The sequence below is a fragment of the Pecten maximus genome, chromosome 9, assembly GCF_902652985.1.
Source record: "Pecten maximus chromosome 9, xPecMax1.1, whole genome shotgun sequence".
NCBI classification, from domain to species: domain Eukaryota; kingdom Metazoa; phylum Mollusca; class Bivalvia; order Pectinida; family Pectinidae; genus Pecten; species Pecten maximus.
The window spans coordinates 40348480-40373828 of NC_047023.1; the positions used below are offsets into that span (position 1 = coordinate 40348480).

The window sequence follows — 25349 nt, forward strand, 5'->3', positions numbered from 1 at the left end:
CATACATTTGTAACTATTAACCGCAAAAATCGTCTATTACTACATACTTCAGTCAAAATTTGGATGATGATCCTAGCCCTACCAATTAACTATATATCTAGTAGGTACACTAGCCAGGTTATCCCTTTGTCTGTGTTTCTATTTTTTTCGTATTGTGTAATTTAGACAAGATATTTGTAAGTACATATAGCGAATGGAAAAATACAGATCGAAGCATCGTCCTATGAAAAACCTAAAGAGATGCTAATAAATATTATATGATGCAAGGTTTTCTCTTCTTATAAAGAAAGTTCATTTTATAGATTGATATTGAATAGGGGCCGCGCGGTGGCCGAGTGGTTAAGGTGTCCCCATACTTTATCACTAGCCCTCTACCTCTGGGTTGCGAGTTCGAAACCTACATGGGGCAGTTGCCAGGTACAGGTGCCGGCTTTCCTCCACCTCCAAACCTGACACGTCCTTAAATGACCCTGGCTGTTAATAGCACGTTAAACAAAATAAAACCAAACAAAAACTGATATTTAAAGTGTGTAAGCGCAGTTATATCCGGAAAAAATAGTAGGTAGTGGGATCCATTTCTAAACTGTATATGCCAATAAGCACTTTTGGTTTACGATGGTAGCAGCAAGCACAGGTAAGGGTGAATTTATAGAAAAATAGCCCTTATTAAACATAACTCTCGTCAACATTTGAAAAATGCTAATTTTATTTAGTTAACAACAATTGCAAAACAAATTTATTTTGATTGATATTGATCCCCCTGATTGGCTCGGATTGGAAAAAAATATAGTAATAAAGAAAAATAGAAGTTCTGGTTTAGATAGTTTTTTCAGCTGAATTCTTTAAATGTTTTTGGAAGAAAATTGGTATGTTTGTAGTTCGGCCTATAAACTTAATTTTTAGAATGTTCACAAATATACATTGTACAACGACAAGGGATTATCACTAGGAATCCCAAGGGAGATAAACATAGACATTCCATTAAAAATTTGAGAACCATTTCCCTTTTAAACATTACATATTAAAGAGCTTCTGGAGTAATTGCAAATCGAATCAAAACTGTGTAAGATTATAAGACTCTTTCATATGTGCATATGTAGGATAGGGATATTCCAGCCGAGGGATCACAAAATGTGGTGAAACATGAGACTTGTCGAGGGTTTTACCACATATTGTGCCCCCGAGGGTGGAATACCCCTATCCTACATATACACATAATTAAAGAGTCTTTTTCTCTCATATAACTACCAAATTTTAGGTAAACTGTCTCTCTAGCCTCCATTTTTTTAGTTTCTTTATTTGAGATTTAAATAAAAAATAAATGTTATATTCTGTAAAATGGATCTTTAGCATTACTGAAGTCGTGTGGGCGTTTTGCTTCATAGAAACAATACAATGCCACGGGTCATCTCTCAGGAGTTTGTGGGGTGGCATGCATTCTTAGAGGGCAGGGACAGGTGTTACGTATATCTTCGCCTGTTCTTGTTTTTGTTATGCATTCATGATATTCTAAAAACTCCAAATTAACTTCAGGGTCATGTTTCAACTCGACATCTCCCAACACATTAAGCGATGCTCGGTGGAACCACCCCTCATTCCAAAATGTAATGTATTTTGAAACCACAAAGTATTCAAAACAGTTTGGATTGTTTTTCCAAGCAATATCATGGAATATAAAGTTTCGCTGCTTTCATCGGAAATTGGTGCAGCTTTTAATGATTTTGACCCCTTTCCCTATGAATTAAAATCACGCTGTTTGGCCTTTAGAGCATCCCTAGTATCGACGAATACAGCACTGGTTCCCATTATACAGGTTCCATAACCTTTTGTGCGTAAATGTCTGTCATAACTAGAGACCTTACCTCTAACAGGCGAACAAACACTAAACATTCTGCATGTATACGTCAAGCTGAGAAGGAGGGATACGGTGTAAAGCCAGATTTTCGTGAGGATACCGTTCAAGTAGAAATTCCTTAAATAGCTTGACATGAAAATCAGTCTTCTTTAATGTATTATCATTTTCCTTGTCCTCAATGGATGTCTGAACATCCAAGTTTTTAAATCTGGGCGGTTTGTTGATCATTGACATTTCGATGACAGATGACAGATGACAGCTGATATATGTCAAAAGAAGGTCTCGCACAACTAATTCAGCCAATCAGCTCGTGTTTCACCTGAACCAAGTCCCTGAAGAAAATGTGTTTCTTGGGTTTGTAGCTATTTCCTGAGTAAATAACACACGCAATGGGTACTTTCTATAAACGAGAATAAAAAGTAGGGTCTTGAGATTAAAAAAATAAATAAATAAATAAATGACTCCTGGTATAATAGAAAGGTGTAGGATGTCAGTTGTAAAAAGACGGGAATTCCCCAGGTGGGGGTTCCCTGTCCTCTGTAAATATCAGGGTTACTGTCTTCAAACTACTCTTACATGCTATTAAACCTATCCAATAACATCATTTTTCTGGTAGGAAAATCTTCAGACTTTAATTTGATATCAATTTCACAATATTTGAACTTCAAATGAGCGATTGAGGGGATGGGAGTCATTGGTAATAACATATAGTGAAAATATTTAGTTGTTTGAGACCAGAAGCAGACGACTCTGTAAGAGTTACCTCCCTTTGACCCCGGAAGTTGCTATGTAAGATTAATAGAATCTTTCACGCCCTTGGAGGTGAGACAGGGGAATCTCAACCCGAGGGGGGAATTCTTAAGTTACCAAACACTAGGCTTGCCGAGTGTTTGGCTGCTTAATTATCTTACCCCGAGGGTTGAGATTCCCCTGTCTCACTTCCAAGGGGGTGAATGATTATTTTTATCTTACATAGCAAACTTACATGGGCAAACTCTATCCAACATGGCGAGATATGAGAGAAAAGCGTATTAGTCATGACTATACAGGGTTTCTTGCGGGAAGATACATTGGAGACAACACAAGGCTAGTAGATTATATTATGCAATACACAGAAGGAAATTACATATCAGGCATGTTGCATTTGCTAGATTTTGAGAAAGCTTTTGACTCTCTGCCATAGAATTTCATTATAAAAGTCTTAAGGTTTTCGGTTTTAGGGAAGTACGTTGCACGAAAAAAAAACTGTTTGAATAAATCTGGGTGGTTATCTGTCATTATTTTGCAAACTAAAATCCGTCAAGGCGATCAAGTCGCTGCCTGTTTCTAGTGTGTATAGAGGTCTTGGCAGTTAGATTGAAATATAACTAAAATATAAAAGGTATTAACGTTGGCAACTATTCAATAATAAATTCAATGTATTCTGATGATACTTTTCTTATTTCAGATGGTTCCGAAAGATGACTATCTCAATCAATAACTAAATAAGATATATTTGCAATAACATCTGGTTTGAAGATCAATAAAAAGATAAATTAAACAAGTAATGTGGATTAGAATCTAAAAAAAATTGTCAAAATACTTACTTAGTAGGGCTCAACACAATTTACACTCCTTGGAATAGAATTTGATGTGGCTCTACATGTAATTCATTAGCGTAATTATGATTTATTAATTAGCAAGGCTCAAATGAATCATTAACACATGAAGTAGAAGAAATTTGGCACCAAATGGTAGAATTCATTTATAAAGATGTTGTTGATATCCCGGTTCACCAACTTGTTTATTTCAATACGAAATCCTGAATTTAATGTTTTAATTTCCCATGGAATTGTAAATCTGATAAAATCAAAAGAATTATAATAAGACCCTATGAAGGAGGATAAAAATGGTAAATATTAGAGCTATCATTGATCCCTTGACTCCGTCCTCTTACATCCCCATGGCTGTTGTTGTCTCCTTGAAACCCACTCTTATATGACCCTGGCTGTTGAGATGCCATAAACTCCCCAAAACACCAAACAAATGTAAGCGCATGTTTGTTAAGTTTGCTATGTCAATGGAAACGAGTCTGATCCCCGAAATCCCCATAGGAACATACCTTATGCATGAGTATGGCTATTCAAAGAGGCGATACAGTGAATATTGCTATTCCCATTTGCCTCGTGTTTGCGACAATCGGATACGGTTCTATGTTTTAATATGTAAAAAGCACTGAATATGAACGAACTAGTCGCAATGGAACCCGAAGAACACACAAAAACAGAATGTTCTGTATTTTTTTTTTTTTTTTTTTTTTTCATCGTTCATATTTAGTTTATTCCGTCTTAGATTCACCACAATAATTATCGGTAATATAGAGACATATCAATAAAGTAAATAAGAGATAATGAGTTTTTTTCTATACAAAGCAATGATTATGACGTTTTGGAGATAAGCGAAACGCGCCGTGGTCGCATTGTAAACGAGTTTTGTAGACACAAATCGTCTCTTTCATACACATGTTGGACATGGACCGAACGAGCTATTCTTTGTGTATGTTCTGTATTTTTATCTATCATCTTATATGTTAAGTTTGTCAACATTCTGCACACTGTTGGTTTCTCCTTGCCGTCTCCGTTAAATCCGGCCTCAGACTAGTAGTTATGAATATATACTTAACAAAAAAAGAAATATTATCGAAGCTTTAAACGGCGGTAAATATGTCAGGTTTAAGTGACATGTAATAAATGAGGGTCTAATGTTGAAGTAGGATGTCCTTCTAAGGACACTTAAATGCCGACCGAAATCCGTTCCGGTCCGGTGATTTTGTGTGGTGGTCATGTCTCCAAGAAAGGTGTTAGTAACGTGTATATGACCACCATTGGCTAGGACCACAACATTACAACGCCGGCGCATAGAGCCTGTATATCATCAAATGGTGTGAGCCGGGATGGCGTTTCACTCCTCGTTCAATTCCCGCGCCAGTTTCTAAGCTTGAGGGAGGATTTAGCCGACACTGACTCATCTTCCAATGAAGGACACCCCCGATGTGCTCTCTTTGGTCCATATCGGAAGGCCAATCCTGCTGTTAAAACGTCCTGGTCACGTGACTGATGTAGGATGTCGTATTAAGATGGGCACAGCTGCTTGACACTGTAACAACGGAACGGCGACGGGAGCTAAACTGTTATCCCGATAACGAATTGCACTTAAACTGCCATTGACAATATAGATGACTTATCTGTTTCGATTTCCACCGGTTATACTGCCCAACATCATCGCACTCCTTACATCATTGTATATCAAACTAATCTCGACTTATCGGTAAACAAAACATTGTTGTCGACGTCGCCTTGTGTAATGCCTTCTCGTAAACATTCGTTGATGTCGCAGCCTGTAATGGGTGGTCTGGGTGTTTACCCGTCGACCAAGCAAAGTCCTTGCTATTACGATTGCGGGGGAAAAACGATCTCGAAGATACTGCACAGTCGTATCAGAGGTCTTCACAACGGGTTACTCGTGGTCGGCCGTCTTTGGACTTCCATGACATAAAATGGATACAAAAAACCGTCTTGCAACCTCACTCTGATTTTTGGCATGCCAATAGATGCGGAATTGTGTTAACATATACCATTTAAAATCAACTGATGGTTTATAAAGTAATAACGGTAATAAAGGTTCTGAGATGGTGCATAAAGCGTTCTACGAAATTTTAACTGGAAATCCTCGGGTAAAGTGAGAAAAATTCGTTTTGTTCTACGAAACAATCTTTGGATTTCGCGTATGACTGATTTCAATAAAGATGTTGGCAACTAATCCAGATATTAGTCCAAAACACAGTAGTAAATAAAAATATCTATACGTTGTATAGCCCACCAACATTTGGTGCACGGTTAGGCAACTTGATAACATTTCTTTATTTGTTAAGTATATTTATTTTTAGTGGCATATGTAGTTATCGGCATGTGAAAACGGGCTGACTATCAGTACCAGCAAAATGTTGGATAACACACGCGCAACGCGAGATGTGACTGCTTTTAATTCACAATAAAATGTGTTATTCATGAAATCTGAAATGAATTAGAAATTTGATACAAAGTTTATCATTGGTTTGTGTTCGAAGTGAAATTGAGACGTTAATGTTTATGCAGGGCAGATTACCAATAGAGGTGTACGGCAAACTGAAAATAAAACGACGCTTCTTTTGAGCTCAACATACGACATACGACATTCAAAACTTCATATCTTGTGTTTTTACCAGCCAACGAGGGAACTTTTGAATGTTCAGCGGCTGGACATACGACATTCAGATTTTGAATGTTCAGCCGCTGAATGTTCAGCGGCTCGACATACGACATACGACATTCAAATGTTGAGTGGTCAGCGGCTCAACATACGACATACAACATTCAGATTTTGAATGTTCAGCCGCTCAACATACGACATACGACATTCAAAACTTCATATCTTGTGTTTTTACCAGCCAACGAGGGAACTTTTGAATGTTCAGCGGCTGGACATACGACATTCAGATTTTGAATGTTCAGCCGCTCAACATACGACATACGACATTCAGATTTTGATTTTGAATGTTCTGCGGCACGACATACGACATACAACATTAAGAATTTGAATGTTCAGCCGCTCTACATACGACATACGACATTCAAAACTTCATATCTTGTGTTTTTACCAGCCAACGAGGGAACTTTTGAATGTTCAGCGGCTGAACATACGACATACAACATTCAGATTTTGAATGTTCAGCCGCTCAACATACGACATACGACATTCAGATTTTGATTTTGAATGTTCTGCGGCACGACATACGACATACAACATTCAGATTTTGAATGTTCAGCCGCTCAACATACGACATACGAGATTCAAAACTTCATATCTTGTGTTTTTACCAGCCAACGAGGAAACTTTTGAATGTTCAGCGGCTGGACATACGACATACGACATTCAGATTTTGATTTTGAATGTTCTGCGGCTCGACATACGACATTCAACTTTTGAATGTTCAGCGGCTCAACATACGACATACGACATTCAAAACTTCATATCTTGTGTTTTTACCAGCCAACGAGGGAACTTTTGAATGTTCAGCAGCTGAACATACGACATACAACATTCAGATTTTGAATGTTCAGCCGCTCAACATACGACATACGACATTCAGATTTTGGTTTTGAATGTTCTTCGGCTCGACATACGACATACGAAATTCAAATTTTGAATGTTCAGCCGCTCAACATACGACATACGAGATTCAGATTTTGATTTTGAATGTTCTGCGGCTCGACATACGACATACGACATACGACATTCAAATTTTGAATGTTCAGCGGCTCGACATACGACATACAACATTCAGATTTTGGATATTCAGCCGCTCAACACACGACATACAACATTCATATTTCAAATGTTCAGCCGCTCAACATACGACATACGATATTCAAATTTTGAATGTTATAAAGGTGTTATGTTCAATCCAAGTTTCATACCAATGGTAAAAATGGAGCATTAAAGAGAAAGGAATTCACAAAATAAACCCAAAAGAGTGATCATGTGACTTTTTAGCTTACCTGGTCCGAAAGACCAAGGTGAGCTTATGCCATACCGTAGCGTCCGTCGTCCGTCCGTCCGTCCGTCCGTCCGTCCGTCCATCAATAATTGACTTCTTCTTCATAACCAATGATCATAATTTAACCAAATTTGGTCAGAAGCATCCCTATGGGGTGGGGACTCAAAATTGCACAAAAGGTGGGACTGACCCCCCAGGGGTCTGAGGGGCGGGGACAAAAGGTGTCAATTTGGCTATATTAATATTAACGACTTCTCTGAAACCGAGCAATGAATATTGCTTATATTTGCCTGGAAGCATCACTATGGGGTGGGGATTCAAAATTGTACAAATGGTGAGGCTAACCCCCTGGGGGCCTGAGGGGCGGGGCCAAGAGGGGTCAATTTGGCTATATTTACATTAACGACTTCTTCTCTGAAACCGAACAATGGATATTGCTCATATTTGCCTGGTAGCATCACTATTGGGTGGGGATTCAAAATTGTACAAATGATGGGGCTGACCCCCCAGGGGCCTGAGCCAAATGTGGTCAATTGGGGTATATTGATATAAACGACTTCTTCTCTGAAACCGAGCAATGGATATTGCTCATATTTGCCTGGTAGCATCACTATGTGGTGGGGATTCAAAATTGCACCAATGGTGATGCTGACCCCACGGGGGCCTGAGGAGCGGGGCCAAGAAGGGTCTATTTAGCTAAATTTATATGAACAACTTCTCCTCTGAAACCAAGCAATAGATATTGCTCATATTTGACTGTGAGCATCCCTTTGGGGTCGGGATTCAAAATTGAACAAATAGTGGGGCGACCTCCTTTGGGGTTGAGAGATGGGGCCAAAAGGGGTCATTTTGGCAGAATTGATATAAACAACTTTTTCTTTGAAACTAAGCAAGGGATATCTCTAATATTTGACTGGTAGCATTCCCTTGGGTTGAGGACTCAAAATTGAACAAATGACGTCGACAACCCCCTGGGGCCTGAGGGGCGGGGCCAAAAGAGGTCAATTTGGTTAAATTGATATAAACAACTTCTTCTCTGAAACTAAGCAATGGATATCACTCACATTTGTATGGTAGCATGGTCATGGGGTGGGGATTCAAAATTGTACACATTTTAGAGTTGACCCCACCAGGGAGCTGAGGGGTGGGGCCAAAAGGGGTCAATTTGGCTAAATTTACGTGAACAACTTCTTCTCTGAAACAGCTCATATTTGACTGGTAGCATCCTTTTGGGTAAGGATTCAAAATTTTATAAAGGAAGGAACTAACCTCCCGGGGTGCAGAGGGCGGGGTCAAAAGGGATGAATTGGTTTAAACAACTTGTTTTCTGAACCTAAGCAATGGATATCACTCACATTTGTGTTGTAGCATCCCTATGGGGTTGCGCCAAAAGTCAATTTCATTTCATGGATTAATGCAATTTTTGGCATAAAAATCTCACGTACCCATATAAAATGCCTATGCTATATTGACATAGCAATACGAGTGACAAATACATGTATACTTAATCATTATTCTTGTTTCATATCTCATGAAATCCAGGTGAGCGATACAGGCCCTCTGGGTCTCTTGTTAACTGTTGTTGCCATTGCTTCAAACAAATTGACCACTTCCACATTCCAATGACAGTACGGTCAGACGTGAAGCTATTTTGACTCTCTCAGTTTATTTCAAAATGAAAATATCTTACACATGGTCCTAATAATAAACTTTTGGCATTTATAGTATGATTTAAATGCTCAAATTAACGGTAACGCCAATTACGTAAACTTCAGCAAATGGAAACAACATGCTCTTGTATTTGCCGATTAATACAAGTATGAAATAAATCCAAAGTCATTTCAGAAGAGCAAAAACACGGATACCCATGCATAGAGAGTAGCATAAACAAATCACTTTAGTTAATGGCATGCATCAGCATCATCACCCACGATTCATGAAAATGAAAAGAGTGGTTCTTAATATTGTTTCACAAGGAAGACATGCGGCGGAAACCAAGTGTCCACATCTCGTGGATGAGGTTAAAGCTGTTCAATCAATCCATGTTTTTAGAATTCCCATGCACTTTTGAAGATAGGTGTTGATAATCAAACGGTTGAAAGTGAAGAGGCATACTTACATGAAGGCTAAACTGAGTTTTTTTTTTTTTTTTTTTTTTTTTTGTAAGCTTTAAGACTTTACCTGCAACGTTTAAGTGACCCCTTGGCATCAAAATAAACATAAAGGTCATCTTCATCTGAGAGTGTTTTGGCATATAGGTATCACTATGTCGCCGTCGGCGGTGTCGGCGGGGTCGTCCGTACAATGGTTTCTGTGCAATAACTTGAGTTCCCTTTGGCCAATCAACCTCAAACTTCATACAGTGCTTGCTTAGGATGCTTTTCATGTTCAAAGGTCAAAGGTCAAGGTCACTGTTACTATTAATAGAAAGTTGGTTTCTATGCAATAACTCAAGTTCCCTTGGGCCAATCAAGCTCAAACTTTTTTAAGTTTTTCTTAGCCAATAAGGCTCAAACTTCAGGGAGCCTGAAGTTGGTTCCGAGTTCCGAGTTCCGTTTAAGATAAACTGATTATGTATTAGCTTTATTGGTTTTGGTCCCAGTGTCGAGTTCCGTTTAAGAAAAACTGAAATACTATGTATTAGCTTTATTGGTTTTGGTCCCAGTTCCGAGCTCCGTTTAAGAGAAACGGAACTGCAATGTATTAGCTATACGAGTTTCGGTCCCAGTTCCGAGTTCCGTTTAAGAAAAACTGAAATACTATGTGTTAGCTTTATTTGTTTTGGTCCCAGTTCCGAGTTCCGTTTAAGAAAAACTGAAATACTATGTATTAGCTATATTGGTTTTGGTCCCAGTTCCGAGTTCCGTTTAAGAAAAACGGAACTAGGAACCAGTTCCGAGTTCTGTTTAAGAAAAATGGAACTTCAATGTATTAGCTTTACGAGTTTTGGTCCCAGTTCCAAGTTCTGTTAAGAAAAACTGAAATACTATGTATTAGCTTCATTGGTTTTGGAACCAGTTTCGATTTCCGTTTAAGAAAAACGGGACAATGAACCAGTTCCGAGTTCCGTTTAAGAAAAATGGAACTTCAATGTATTAGCTTTACGAGTTTTGGTCCCAGTTCCGAGTTCCGTTTAAGAAAAAACAGAATTACTATGTATAAGCTTTACGGGTTTTGGTCCCATTTCCGAGTTCAGTTTAAGATAAACGTAACTAGGAAACAGTTCCGAGTTCCGTTTAAGAATAACAGAACTACTATGTAGAAAATTTACGGGTTTTGGTCCCAGTTCCGAGTTCCGTTTAAGAAAAACGGAACTACTACATGTATGTAAAAGATTTACGGGTTTTGGTCCCTGTTCCGAGTTCCGTTTAAGATCAACGGAACTAGGAACCAGCTCCTACTTTCGTTTAAGAAAATATTGCATACGTTGTAACTTCTGGGAAAAAGGATAACACGACTGGTGTTGTAAAATTACGAGACATTGTTGTGTTGTAACCTCCAAGAGAGAATGTTACAACGCAGTTTTCGTTCATGGTACATTTCTTTTTATTACCCTTTCGTAAATTACAAGTAGCTTGTTAAAGCAGCTTTCTAGATATCGCGAAATGTGGGTCCATGGAGGAAGATATGAGTTTTTATTTGTAGTTAATGTATCTATATATGTGAAGTTAAAGTACACAAACAAAGCAATAACTGCAAAGTATATTTCATACACCATTTTGTTTTTCTGTTGAGGTGAAATGTCTATATGACGACTGGGAAAAAATCTTTAATTGGTATTACTGAAGTTTTATTCAACACAAATAAAAAAAAATACAATTTCATTGAATAATATTGAACATTTCTTTCATTGGCATCTTGAAACATAGAAATACGCGGGGTAGTAGGAAACTTCCAAAGGCCTTCCTTGTTATTCGCTGTCAATGATTAGACTACATCTGTAATTGATTAGATTAAATCAACAATCTGTGATATCACTAATTCGAATATATGATATCATTAAATGATTTAAAGATATCATGAATTATAATTTATGATATCATTTAATGAATAAATTATATCAACAATTCGTATTGATATCACTTTATTCCTTGAATTAATGATATCAATAATGGAATTATTCATATAAATAAATCGAATAAATGATAACCATTAATTATGCCTCCCCCGTAAGTTTCGGAGAGACATATTGCTTTGTTCCCGCGAGGAGGGGATGCTTGGGATTGCATTTTAGTTCTGTAAGTCAGAGCTCACATGATCTGCTACTGAAAATATTAAATTTATTCATACGTTTGTTTCCGTGCGATAACTTGTATTCTTGTTAACAAATCGTCTTCATTTTTTTTTTTTTTTTTTTGTATTTATTTTATTTTTCAAGTTTTTCAGCATAGTAAAATACAAAAATATAACCCATATACGTTTATCTTAAACGGAACTCGGAACTGGGACCAAAACCCGTAAAGCTTATACATAGTTGTTCCGTTTTTCTTAAACGGAACTCGGAACTGGTTAAACGGCTGGTTCCGAGTTCCGTTTTACTTAAACGGAACTCGGAACTGGTTAAACGGAACTCTGGTTCCGAGTTTCGATTTTCTTCAACGGAACTGAAAACTAGGACCAAGTCACGAAAAATTCATACGTGACTCATAAATGACTTTGCATCCATTTGACACATGTAGGTTTTCTTCTTCAGATTCGGGTCTCATATTGAGATAAAGTACATAGAATATTTTCTTAAACGGAACTCGGAACTGGTTCCAATTTAGGTTTTCTTACACGGAACTGAAAACTAGGACCAAGTCCCGTAAAACTGGTTCTTAGTTACGTTTATCATCAACGGAACTCGGAACTGTGACCAAAACCAATAAAGCTAATACATAGTATTTCAGTTTTTTCTTAAACGGAACTCGGAACTGGGACCAAAACCAATAAAGCTAATACATAGTATTTCAGTTTTTCTTAAACGGAACTCGGAACTGGGACCAAAACCTGTAAAACTAATAAATTTCAGTTCCACTTTTCTTAAACGGAACTTGGAACTGGTTCCTAGTTCCGTTTTACTTAAACAGAACTCGGAAATGGTTTCTAGTTTCATTTATTTTAAAAGGAACTGGGAGCAAAGACCAAGTCCCGTAAAGTTTCTACCTAACTGATAATTGTCCCTACACTCATTGACATATCATTTCTTTTCATATTCGGGTCTTGTAATGAGATAAAGTACGTAGGATATTTTCTTTAATGAATTTGGAAACTTATTCTTAGTTCCGTTTTTCTTAAACGGAACTCGGAACTGGGATCAAAACCAATAAAGCTAATACATAGTATTTCAGTTTTTCTTAAACGGAACTCGGAAATGGGACCAAAACCAATAAAGCTAATACATAGTATTTCAGTTTTTCTTAAACGGAACTCGGAACTGGGACCAAAACCTTTAAAACTAATACATTTCAGTTCCACTTTTCTTAAACGGAACTTGGAACTGGTTCCTAGTTATCCTAAACGGAACTCGGAACTGGTTCCTAGTTCCGTTTTACTTAAACAGAACTCGGAAATGGTTTCTAGTTTCATTTATTTTAAACGGAACTGGGAGCAAAGACCAAGTCCCGTAAAGTTTCTACCTAACTGATAATTGTCCCTACACTCATTGACATATCATTTCTTTTCATATTCGGGTCTTGTAATGAGATAAAGTACGTAGGATATTTTCTTTAATGAACTTGGAAACTTATTCCTAGTTTCGTTTTTCTTAAACGGAACTCGGAACTGGGACCAAAACCAATAAAGCTAATACATAGTATTTCAGTTTTTCTTAAACGGAACTCGGAACTCGGACCGAAACCAATAAAGCTAATACATAGTATTTCAGTTTTTCTTAAACGGAACTCGGAACTCGGACCAAAACCCGCAAATCTTCTACATACTTACATTACCTTAAACGGAACTCGGAACTGGTTCCTAGTTCCGTTTTTCTTAAACGGAACTCGGAACTGGGACCAAAACCAATAAAGCTAATACATAGTATTTCAGTTTTTCTTAAACGGAACTCGGAACTGGGACCAAAACCCGTAAATCTTCTACATACTTACATTACCTTAAACGGAACTCGGAACTGGGACCAAAACCAATAAAGCTAATACATAGTATTTCAGTTTTTCTGAACATTCTTTAGGTCGATGCCGATAGGAAATTAATAATGCTGGAAATCTTACCTTTGTATTTAAATAAAGAAGCTACAGTAATGTTTCAACATGCCTATATATCGCCCGTGCTGGATAATGTAAGAAGTATATCAATAACCTATCACATTTGCAGAAACAAACTCTTCGAATTGTTTTAAATTTACAAACCCAGACACCTTCAGGGGCACTTTTTAAATAACATAATATTTTACTTTTGCGGAATGCGAGAAAGTTTTAATCACATATAATGGGTGGTCGGGTAGCACAGTGGTAACACACTTGACTTTCACCTAGGCGGCCGGGGTTCGACTCCCATGATCGGACGTGAAAAGGTATGGGGTCACCTGCCCGACAACGTGGGTTTTCTCCGGGTATTCCCACAGTAAGACCCCTCGCGCGCTTCCGTCCGGGTCAACAAGAGTGATTAATATAAGTTAATATAACAATATATATATATATAGATAATGTCTCGAAATTTTTGTGAAAAATTTACATTACATTAAATCTATAGAGGATATTGAATCGTTTCCCGTTTAATATAACATATATTTCACGCGTATGACAGAATATCGAAATATTCTATCATAGGAGTGAAATTTATGTTATATTTATTGAGAAACCATTCAATTTTCTTTTTATTGCATTTCATAAACTTAAAAACAAAATTGAAAACATCGAACAATTAATAGTGTCAAAAAGTGACGTCATCTCTTTGCGACGTTACTCCACGTCCACTTGACAGCGCCATTTTGAAAGGACTGATCAGCGCAATGTAAGCGTTTTCTGCTGTAATCGGAGAATCCGTGCATGAATAGCTAACGTCAGGTGAGTATTTTGTCAAATACTAGTCAGAATATTTCAGAAACACAGCAAAATAACCAATTTATCTACCTCCGCTTTGATTAGAAAAAATCGGCAAGTTTCAATGAGGTGAATACAAGGGTTCGCTCTGATTGGTAAAAAAGGAAAACTTATATTTTCACTGCAAAATATTATATTTTCGCTGCTCATCGATGCAATGAAAATGTAAGTTTTATTAGTTTGATAAATTTCTATATTTCACTGCCAAAAATGCAATAAAAAGAGTCATCCATTATATTCATATTTTGATTAAAGTACTTACTCTTTGAGAAGTACATTCTTGGTGTTGATATGTCAACATCCTCTTCTTCAACAATTGATCGGGAGTAAGTGTCACATGTTTGGTCGACCGCTGAGTAGGAGAAAGAGAGGCACTCCTCACTCTTGCAATTCTTTGCACAAACAGCATGGTTTGGAATTCCAGTATTGGAACTGAGTGTATAAGAACTGTGGTTAACTGGGGCAACACGCAGTACTCTGTTGAACTGGTAACGATTAGGCTTAACTGTTGCCTCTATTGCTATGACAACTAAAACAAGGCATACGATTTTCATTTTCACTGCTAAAAGGCTGAAACAGAGTACCTGTCACCACATTATATACACCAACACAGCCGGTCAAAGACGTGTTGACACTCTTATCAGGTTGAAGTTTTGATGAGCTCAACTGGTATTGGTTATTTACATCTTAAACATGGTCACAGAGGATGAACAAGGAGATCGATCATGTTTGGAAGACTGTAACTGGTGCTTGCTGTATTAGTTACAATCACATAAATTGCGTCACCATCCTAAGGTATACAACAGATAACTGTATGTATTGATTGTTATATGTACATCATATACCCTAAACCTCAACAAGTCCGACATATACCTTAGATTTAGTTAGTAAGACCTATGTCATGATTTGCGTCTATATTTATATATTCAGAATCTCAATTAATGTCGACAAGTAATCTATGGTTAGTTTGTGAATCGAGGAGGGGGGAGATGTTTGCATCACTTTTTCGAATTCAATAACCATTCCATTGATCATTTGATACTGTTGGTAAGCGTCCGTGTTCTCAAGGAAACTTATATCTTACAATCAACTCCACAAGTACACAGTGAGTTGGACATTTCCTTGCACTGGTGACTGATACGGTAACAATGACCACGTAGGCAGGGTATAAGTAAGCAACCACATACAATTGCGTCACCATTCTAAGGTATACAACATATCACTTTATGTATTGATTGTTATCTGTACTATATATAGGCCTACCCTAAATCTTAACAAGCCCGACCTATAACCCTAGATTCAGTCAGTAAGACTTATATCATGATTTGAGCCTGTATTTATATATTCAAAATCTCAATTATTTTCGACATTTAATCTATTGTTAGTTTGTGAACCGAGAATGGGAGCAATGTTTGCATCATATTTTCGAATTCAATAACCATTCCATTGATAATTTAATACTGTTGGTAAGCGTCCGTGTTCTCAAGGAAACTTACTATCTTACAATCAACTCCACAAGTACACAGTGAGTTGGACATTCCCTTGCACTCTTGTTGACTGATACGGTAACAATGACCACGTATATTTGGCAGGGAACTTGTTCTCTCCAGGATGCAGTCAACCAAATACAATACCTGTGTTTAATCCTAAGAGACAACGTTACAACAAACCGACTTGGTACACAGTTAGGCTTGAATTGATAGATGCTGTTGATATATGTAATATCATTTGCAAGAAATTTAAGATAACCTATCCCTTTACTTTCCATATCAAATTGTCTCTGACTTACATATACTCATTGTTACAATATCAATTATGTGTAGCGTAGGTTCAAATTATCACAAACGTAGTTGAATGAAGTGGAAGATCGCGTTTTTATTCTTGGTCGCTGACCAGAAACCTATGAACTAAATAAACGCACATAATCACTCACACATCACTCACTCAATAATATATTTGTCATACAATGATGCGATGTAGCGAATGATTATGATTAAAATTACGGTATTTCACATATAAAATATTAGTAACATCGAGAGTAAGGTAGTGAATGGACCTTGTTCTCGTCGGTTCCGTATGTCACCGACGAGGGAAAAGGTGAAAGTGAAGTAGGGAGACGGCTTTGGTTAGTATTTGCCCCAGCTTCATCTATGGTCAAGTTGGACACATTCTCAATGGCAATCTTCGCATGTTTGGAAGACTGTAACTGGTGCTTGCCGTATTAGTAACAACCACATACAATTTCGTCACCATCCTGAGGTATACAACAGATCATTGTATGTATTGGTTGTAATCTGTACTTTATATACCCTAAACCTCAACAAGCCCGACATATACCTTAGATTTAGTCAGTAAGACTGATGCCATGGTTTGCGCCTATATTTACATATCCAGAATCTCAATTAATGTCACCACCTAATCCATGGTTAGTATGTGGACCGAGGAGTGGGGAGAACGATGTTTGCATCATTTTTTTTCGAATTCAATAATCATTCGATTGATCATTTGATACTACTGGTAAACGTCCGTGTTCTTAAGGACGCTTACTCTCTTACGATTAACTCCACACAATTAGTTGGACAACTCCTTGCACTTTTGTTGACTTATACGGTAACAATGACCACGTATATTTCTCTCCGGGATGCCGCCAATCAAATACAATACCTGTGTTCACTCCTAAGAGACGACGTTACAACAAACCGACTGTGTACACAGTTAGGCCTCAATTGATAGATGCTGTTGATATATGTAACATCATTTGCAAGAAATTTAAGATAACCTATCCCTTTACTTTCCATATCATATTGTCTCTGACGTACATAATTATACTCATTGTTTCAATATCAGTTATATGAAGCATAGGTTCAAATTATTAGAAACGTAGTTGCATGATGTGGAAGATTGTGTTTTTATTCTTAGTCGTTAACCAGAAACCTATTCAATAAATGAACGCATATAATCACTAACACATCACTCACTTCATAATATATTTGCCATGCAGGGATGCGATGCGTTTTGATTAAAATTACGGTATTTCACATATAAAATATTAGCAACATCGAGAGTAAGGTAGTGAATAGACCTTGTTCTCGTCGGTTCCGTATGTCACCGACGAGGGAAAAGGTGAAAGTGAAGTAGGGAGACGGCTTTGGTTAGTATTTGCCCCAGCTTCATCTATGTTCAAGTTGGACACATTGTCAATGGCAATCTTCGCATGATCCAAAAACAGAAACCACGACCGTTTTTCATGAAGAGTCCAAATGTTCTAAAGAATGTATACTGTGGTGGAATATGCCAGGAAATGGGTAAAAGGAGAATATGCCGTATTTGATAAGACAATCAGATATTAAACCAAACATAAATCGGTGTTTCTTGAACCCGGTGTAGAAGCCACACTTGATGACAGGTTTATTGTTGTTTCTGCAGGTAAGACTTCTAACAACTCCATTTCTCTTTAAGACCAGCAAATATATGTCTAAGTCCCAGAAGACCAAAGAGCATTACACATGATTAAGTCCAAGAGGACCAAGCAGGAAAACTTACGACTAAGTAACAGAAGACCAAAGAGAGAAAACATAGACTAAGGACCAAACAGCAAGCATACGTCTAACTCCCAGACAGGCAAACATACGGCTATGTCTCTGATGACCAGACAGGGAAACATCCGATTAAGTTCCAGAATACCAGACAGGCAAACATGTGACTAAGTCACCGAGGGACTGACAGACAAACATACGACTAAGTCCCTCAGGACCAAACAGGAAAGTATACTACCAAGTCCAAGCCAGGCAAACGTACAACTAAGTTCATGAGGACCAGACAGGAAAACAAAACACTACGTCCCAGAAGACAAAAGGGGCAAGCATACGACTAAGTAAATAAAAAGTCAAATCCGCTTACGTCTCAGAGGACCAGACAGTCAAACATGGACTGAGTCATCGTGGACCAGACAGTAAAAGCATACGACAAAGTCCTTGAGGACCGGACAGCAAGCATACGACTAAATCACAGAGGACCTGAAAGGCAAACATGCGTCTACGTCCCTAAGGACCGGACAGGGAAACATCCCATCAAGTCCCAAAGGAATAGATCTGCAAACATATAAATAACATACAATTACGTGCCAGGAGACAAGACAGACAACCACACGACTACGTTCCAAACAGGCAAGCATACGACTTATTCTCAGGCAGGCAAACATACGAGATCTATGATGGCGGTCATATTCTGCAGAAAACATACACCCTTCTCATTGATTTACATCAGCTATATTAAGAACTTTCGTTGATAAAAGTTCTTTATTTATTCCTCGGGATATGACTAGAAAGCAGAATGAGAAAACATCGAGTATACTGTTTAAGGCGGTTCTTACAAATAACGAATTTATTTTTGAATACGGCCTTTCTTAAGATATATGTTGCGCATGTTCGAATTATCTTAGACGAGTCAAATATGCGCATGTACTTCATGTATTTTGAAATAAATGTTAAACAATAAGAATAGTATTAATAGGTGGGGGTATTACAATTTTGAAACTTATTTCGACTTATTTTTGGCTTCCTTAGTCTTCTCCTGGGTATCAGCAAAACGACGAAACAGCTGTATGGCGCTGTTTAACTAATTTTGGCTCTACTGTGTCTAACTCTAGGTTTTCATTGAAAACTTCCTACATCGTGTGTATCTTTCACATGAACTTTAGACATTAAAAAACCATTATGGGGAGATGGATGTCGGTTCGTTTAACTGACTCCCCAAAACTTTCTAAAGTATTGAATATTTAACGGATTTTTCTGATCATAGCAAGAAGGACGTTTATGATAGATAGTAAGATTACGGAGTGTGGGGCTTTCTTCAGAAATATACATCTTTTATTTCAAATCCTAAAACCAATCTTCTCGTCATGTTCAGAGTTCATGATAGTGTCGAATGAGAGCATTTTGATTTTTTTTTGCAATGCAAGGCAAAATAGATGCAGTGTTTATACAGTATATAAAGTCAAATCCGCTTAAACAAATGATCCTATTGTGTTACAGACACTTGTGAGCATGACGTATATGTGAAACACATGAACTTCAGTTATTACGTTCCTTTACAACATGCATTTTTCGCAAGAAGCGAATACATATAATGAGCAATGCCCATGGTTAGCACGACACATATATACTTGCAATTGATCAATTGGCGTTTGTTGAATTCCACCAAAATAGTGATTTATATTGCAAAATGTCACTGAAATTGCTACATGTATCTAAACGATCTTATATGGTCGGACAATATACCGTGCTTTGGGGTACGGTATACTGTCTTTCCTGAAACAGAGGAAAATATGTCAGTTTCGGTGATTGCGTCAATGTATGTAGACATTTTACATAGATAAACGTGCTAACTAGTGCTTGAGGTAGTCGAGGCGCAGTTGATGTCTCATCAATGTGATATAAAGATATACGTTCGATTCTTTCTTGGGCGTCGTAAATCAATTTGATTTATTAGTGAGCAAGATATGTTCTTATTGTGTTATCGGCACACGGGAGCAGGCAGCACGTGCTATTGTGTATCGTTAGATATACGTGATGCAATGGGTAAGTAGCATACGTCGTCTTGTGCATTTGAGCAATGGGGACATATACGTTTTGTGTCGCTCTACACAACCCAGTCATGAATTATTTTACTTTAAGCTCAGTTGTTCGGGAGCAAGTTCATGGTGCTATAAAAGAGTGTCAAAGTGTTATTTTTGAGAATATGGACATATTAATTTCCGGGCGCCCCGGTATAAAGAGAGTTTGACTTCAGAGTAGGAAGACATTTCCGCAGACCAATACGCAAGATTACATCAAGATTTGTTGAATAAGGAGGCACATCATCTTTCCCGTAAGTCTTGTGAGGATAGAAGCTAGGCAGCTGAAGAATACCCAGCCGATCCGATAGCTTCAGACTGTGCGATAGAACAATAAGTCTGCTGGAGAAAATGTTTTTTGTCCAAGTCAATGTGAACAGGTTGGTATCATTAGGATGTGTATCTGAGGCGTTCACTTTCAGTAGATCTGGCAAGCCTCGCTCAGTGTTAGATTTCAGAGATATACATCAGTTTCTGCACAAGTATAGTTTCAAGTGTGAAGATGCTAGAATTAGTAGGGATATGTTCACATTCGACTTGAATGCTGATTATAACCATGTAGATCGGTCAATGAAGTGTCAATGGAAAGCGACACAACTGGTAACGTGGCTAGGGTACACGTGATTGATGTCAGAGTGCGTGGCTAGAGCGACGAATGAAAGAGTAGACTATTTACTTTCTTTGTTGTCGCGTTCAATGTCAGTCAAGACCATCTTTTATTTTCGGCAAGGTATGTACACAATATAGCAGATATAATTGGTCAAGTCATCTCTATGCAAAGTATAGTGGCTTCACAAGCAAGGTTACGCACTTGCGGGCTTTACAAGTTTTGTTGGTCAGGACTAGCTGGAATGCGCGTGTTTTTTTAAGCGCGCCAGTTTTGAGTGAAATTGTGTACTGGTTGAGCAATTTGAGAAAATCGAATAACATTGGTCTAAAGAAGTCACGTAATTGACTGTACTGTGTAATGATGCCTCGGCCTTCGGTGATGGAGGATATGTCGGCAGTGCCGATTCCCTTGCAGAGACAGGTGAGGCATGTGAGGAGTCATGCCGACATCGTGGTGTGTTCAGGGTTATCCGTTTGACGTAAAACATACAGGTAACTCAGAAGTATGTAACGGATCCCCGGGAGAAGGAGGCCTTTGGGGTGTGCTAGAAACAATACATGCACGATGTGTTATGCATGACCAGGAATGGGGCACCTTTTGGAAGGTGTTGGGAATATAAAGTCCAGAATGCACTGTAGTATACCCCAATGAGGGAAATGCCATCTACAAGGCGGAGGTCAGGAGGAGATAAGTCAAACGATGGCAGACTTGCATAGAGTATATTGTTCTCCATAATTCGTTAACAGGACCACACAGGTGGGTAGAGGGACTGTAAATCTCCAAGGCATAAAGGATATAAGAGAAAGGTTGCGATGTTGTATTGTATAGGCAAAAATTGAATTCAAAATTGAAAAAATTTAAATTGTTGATTGACAACAAAAACGTGTGTTCAAAAGTTAATGTAGGCAGCAGCAAGACAGATTTAAAGGACATTGCTCGAAATGTACAGACTATTGTCACGCATTGGACGTGGAATAAGAGGTTCATTCACAGGCAGCGAGTATGGCGACGTCGGAATGAACGCTTCGCAGACTGCTGTGTAGCCCAGCGTGACAGATTTAGTAGGGGTAGTGCGGTGATCTGGGGCGGTATAACCGGTGGAAATCGAAACAGATTAGTCATAATTCTTGCCAATTGCAATTTAAATACAATTCGTTATCGGGATGAAATTTTAGCTGCTGTCGCCGTTCCGTTGTTACAGCGTTGCTTGATTGATTGATGGGGCTTAACGTCCTTGTTCCGGTTATAACCGAGCCTAGGACAATGTAGTTACAGCGTTAAGGAGTTAGGTCCATCTTAATGCGACCTCTCACATCAGTCACGTGACCAGGACGTTCTTACATATCTACCGCGTTTCAAACCTCGAAAACATTAAGTATATATTCATAACTATTAGTCTTAGGCCGGATTCATCAGAGACGGCAAGGAGAAACTAACAGTGTGCAGAACATTGACAAACTTAAACAAACTTTTTATGATCGATAAAAATACAGAGCATTCAGTTTTTGTATGTTTTTCGGGTTCCATTGCGACTAGTTTAATATCCTGTTTCGTTCATATTCAGTGCTTTTTACATAGTAAAACATAGAACCGTATCCGAGTGTCGCAAACACCAGGCAAGGGGGAATAGCAATATTCACTGTAGCGCCTCCGGGCAAATATATAAATCCACGTTCTCCCCTTTTGAATAGCCATACTCATGCATAATGTATCTTCCTATGGAGATATTGGAGATCAGACTCCGTTGACATAGCAAAAAAAAGTATGCGCCTATAATTGTTTGATGTTTTGAGGAGTTTATGTCATCATAGCGGACAGCCAGGGTCAAATGGGAACGGGTTCCAAATAGACGTCAGGGTCATTTCAGGACGGTTGTCTAGAAGAAACCAACAGCCATGGGGATGTAAGAAGACGGAGTCAAGGAGACACACCAAGTGATCAATGATGGCTCTGATATTTACCATTTTTATCCTCCTTGATAGGTTTTTATTACATCTCTTTTGATATTATCAGATCTACTATTCCATGGGAAATTATAAAATTCAAATCGGGGTTTGATAAAGAGATAAACAAGTTGATGAACTGGGATATCAACAACATCATATTAATTAATTCTACCCATTGGTGCAAGATTTCTTCTTCTCTATGTGTTAATGATTCCTTTGAGCCTTGCTAGTTAATTAATTATACAAAACAAAGATGTAACTAAGCCAATGACTTTCATGAAGATCACACATTAAATTATATTCCTATGACAGTCAGTTGTGTTGAGCCCTACCTTAGATATCAGGGTTTCGTTTCACAAAGCTTCGTAACTTACGAACTTTCGGAAATATCTACGAAAAAGTTACGCAAAATTTATGAAGTTCGTAAGTGCGTTTCACAAAGGTGTTCGTAACTTTTTTCCTGCCTTATGTCAAGTACCTCTCTCTAACTTGGCGGTAAAAAAGGACGACACCTTTGAGTTGAAAATTGTATGCCAGCTCTATTCCCGAGTCCCATACACAGACTATGATCTTTATTTTGTATTATTGATAAAAGATCACATTTCCCAAAACATACAATTTCATATTCATTTATCATTCGGTAAAACAAACAGTTACAACACAATTTTCACAGATTTTGCTCAATGATTTTATATATATATATATAACTTTTTTTACTCGTGCCCTGACCGGGCCTCGAACTCACGATCTTCGGCACCCAATCGCCTAGCCAGAAATATCCGCAGCCTATACCGCTGCGCCACATCGGCGTTCATATATACCTAATGTTCTTAAAATAGACTGTCTGTTGGCACAATTACGGATATGCGTACAATTAGTTTCATAACAACGTTTATTTGACAGCATCCCTCCTCGACATTCATAACCCAGTTTCCACCTCGAACAAAACATAGTCGTTCTCTTATGCTAATTTGTAATTGAGTACAATGTCATTTTTTCTTCAAAAGGACATGCTTGCGCACGCTTTTAAATGATCATAGATCAATTACATTAACAATATCAAAAGAAATAATTCAACAAAGGCATAATTGGTGATCTTGACCACAGTTTAATAAACAATAATGCAAATGTACAGTACATAGCAATTGGCGTACCACAAAATACAATATAAAGGCACCAAGAGGATCCTGGGTACAGTCAACCTCTAATCTCAATAAGTTCAATGCAATGTTTCCTATAATCAATCAAGGAAAACAGTGCAATGCAATCAAGACGATCCTGGGTACAGACATCCTCTGATCTCAATAAGTGTAATGCAATAAGTTTCCTATTATTAATGAAGGTAACTTCAATCAAATAATTGTTTCCAATCATCAGTCATGGACACTTCATCAGTGATAGTACTGATTTCCTGAGATGTAGCGACATCCGCCATGTGGACATGGATATTAAAAATACCCACAGTCCACCTCAACCGACAACAGGACAGACAAGAGGTCGCTACAGGAAAAAAAGTAAAACTGTGGCCAAGATCATAACTTCAGTATGCATTATGCATTATGCAACAAGAGAGTGCATTTCCTTGTTAAATGAACATTGTCATCTTCATACAATTTTGATGAAACAACCGCCACGCCTGGATACTTAAATACCCTCCTATACCTATAACTCAATTTGCTACAAAAATATTCCAGACAAACCAATGATAATTAAATATACCTGCCATTGTCACTATATCTCCATACCTACCTAGGTAAACGTTGTGACCATACTATCAATGTTTGTTGCAGATTCGTGTATTGCCATGATATTTTAACAAATCCTCTCACAGAGGTCAGCCAAGGGTATTTTCCCCGGGTCATTTGCACCTTAATGAATTACCAATATTGATGGAATGTCTTCCAACCTCTGTAAACACTGTACTGTCTTTAGTAGATTTGTAACCAACATCCCACTTTTGCCCTGCCAACAAATCAACTCTATGGCGCTGAATGCCCAGATGTATACCATCTGGTATGGCATGAGCATGCCAAAACACTCCCATCATTATTGATGAACCAACTATGGGCATTTGAACGTGAAAGCTTGAAACTGCTTACAAGTTGGTTGTAAAGCAAACAAGACTATTTTACCAAATATTTACCAAAATCAACTTTTTTATTAAGTGTGACCCCTCATGGAGGCGGTTGTGTAACACTGCTGAGAACTGGTAAAGTGTGAGTAGTCCAACCCCTTCTTATAAGATGTTGTGGGAATTTAGCAAAATAATTTCATCAAGATAATGATCTGTTGTATTCAACCAAGATCTTACTTTGATAAGCCAAATGAAAAAGGCAGAAAACTTTTGAAAATTTTAGCGCAATATGTATAATAAAATCGAGTTTTCTTCTTAGTTGATTGATTCTTTATTAACCGTATATACATCATATATACATGCATTTGTACTGGTCAGTCCTGTCCCGTCCCGTCCCGTCCCGGGCGAAAGCCCGGGACAGAACATAGATCTTACTCCTCTGACTCCAAAAGGTAGTCTGACGCCGTTAACAGGTATAAGGTGTTTCTTATATATACACGAATAGGCCAGTTGTTTTCAACTCTTGACCTTTAACTATTTCATAAAAGTATTACATGGTCTTGTGCGAAATAGCTGGCCAACGGATTGAAGGTACATATGAAGGTCAATAGATAACTACATAAGCAAATCAATCA

At 38.0% G+C, this 25349-nt stretch overlaps 1 protein-coding gene across 1 annotated transcript in view; it reads right to left on the reverse strand.

The window, feature by feature from the left end:
* The window catches only part of LOC117334013 (ficolin-3-like), a 175673-nt gene that overhangs the window by 90054 nt on the left and 60270 nt on the right, over window positions 1-25349 (reverse strand). The window lies entirely within an intron of this gene.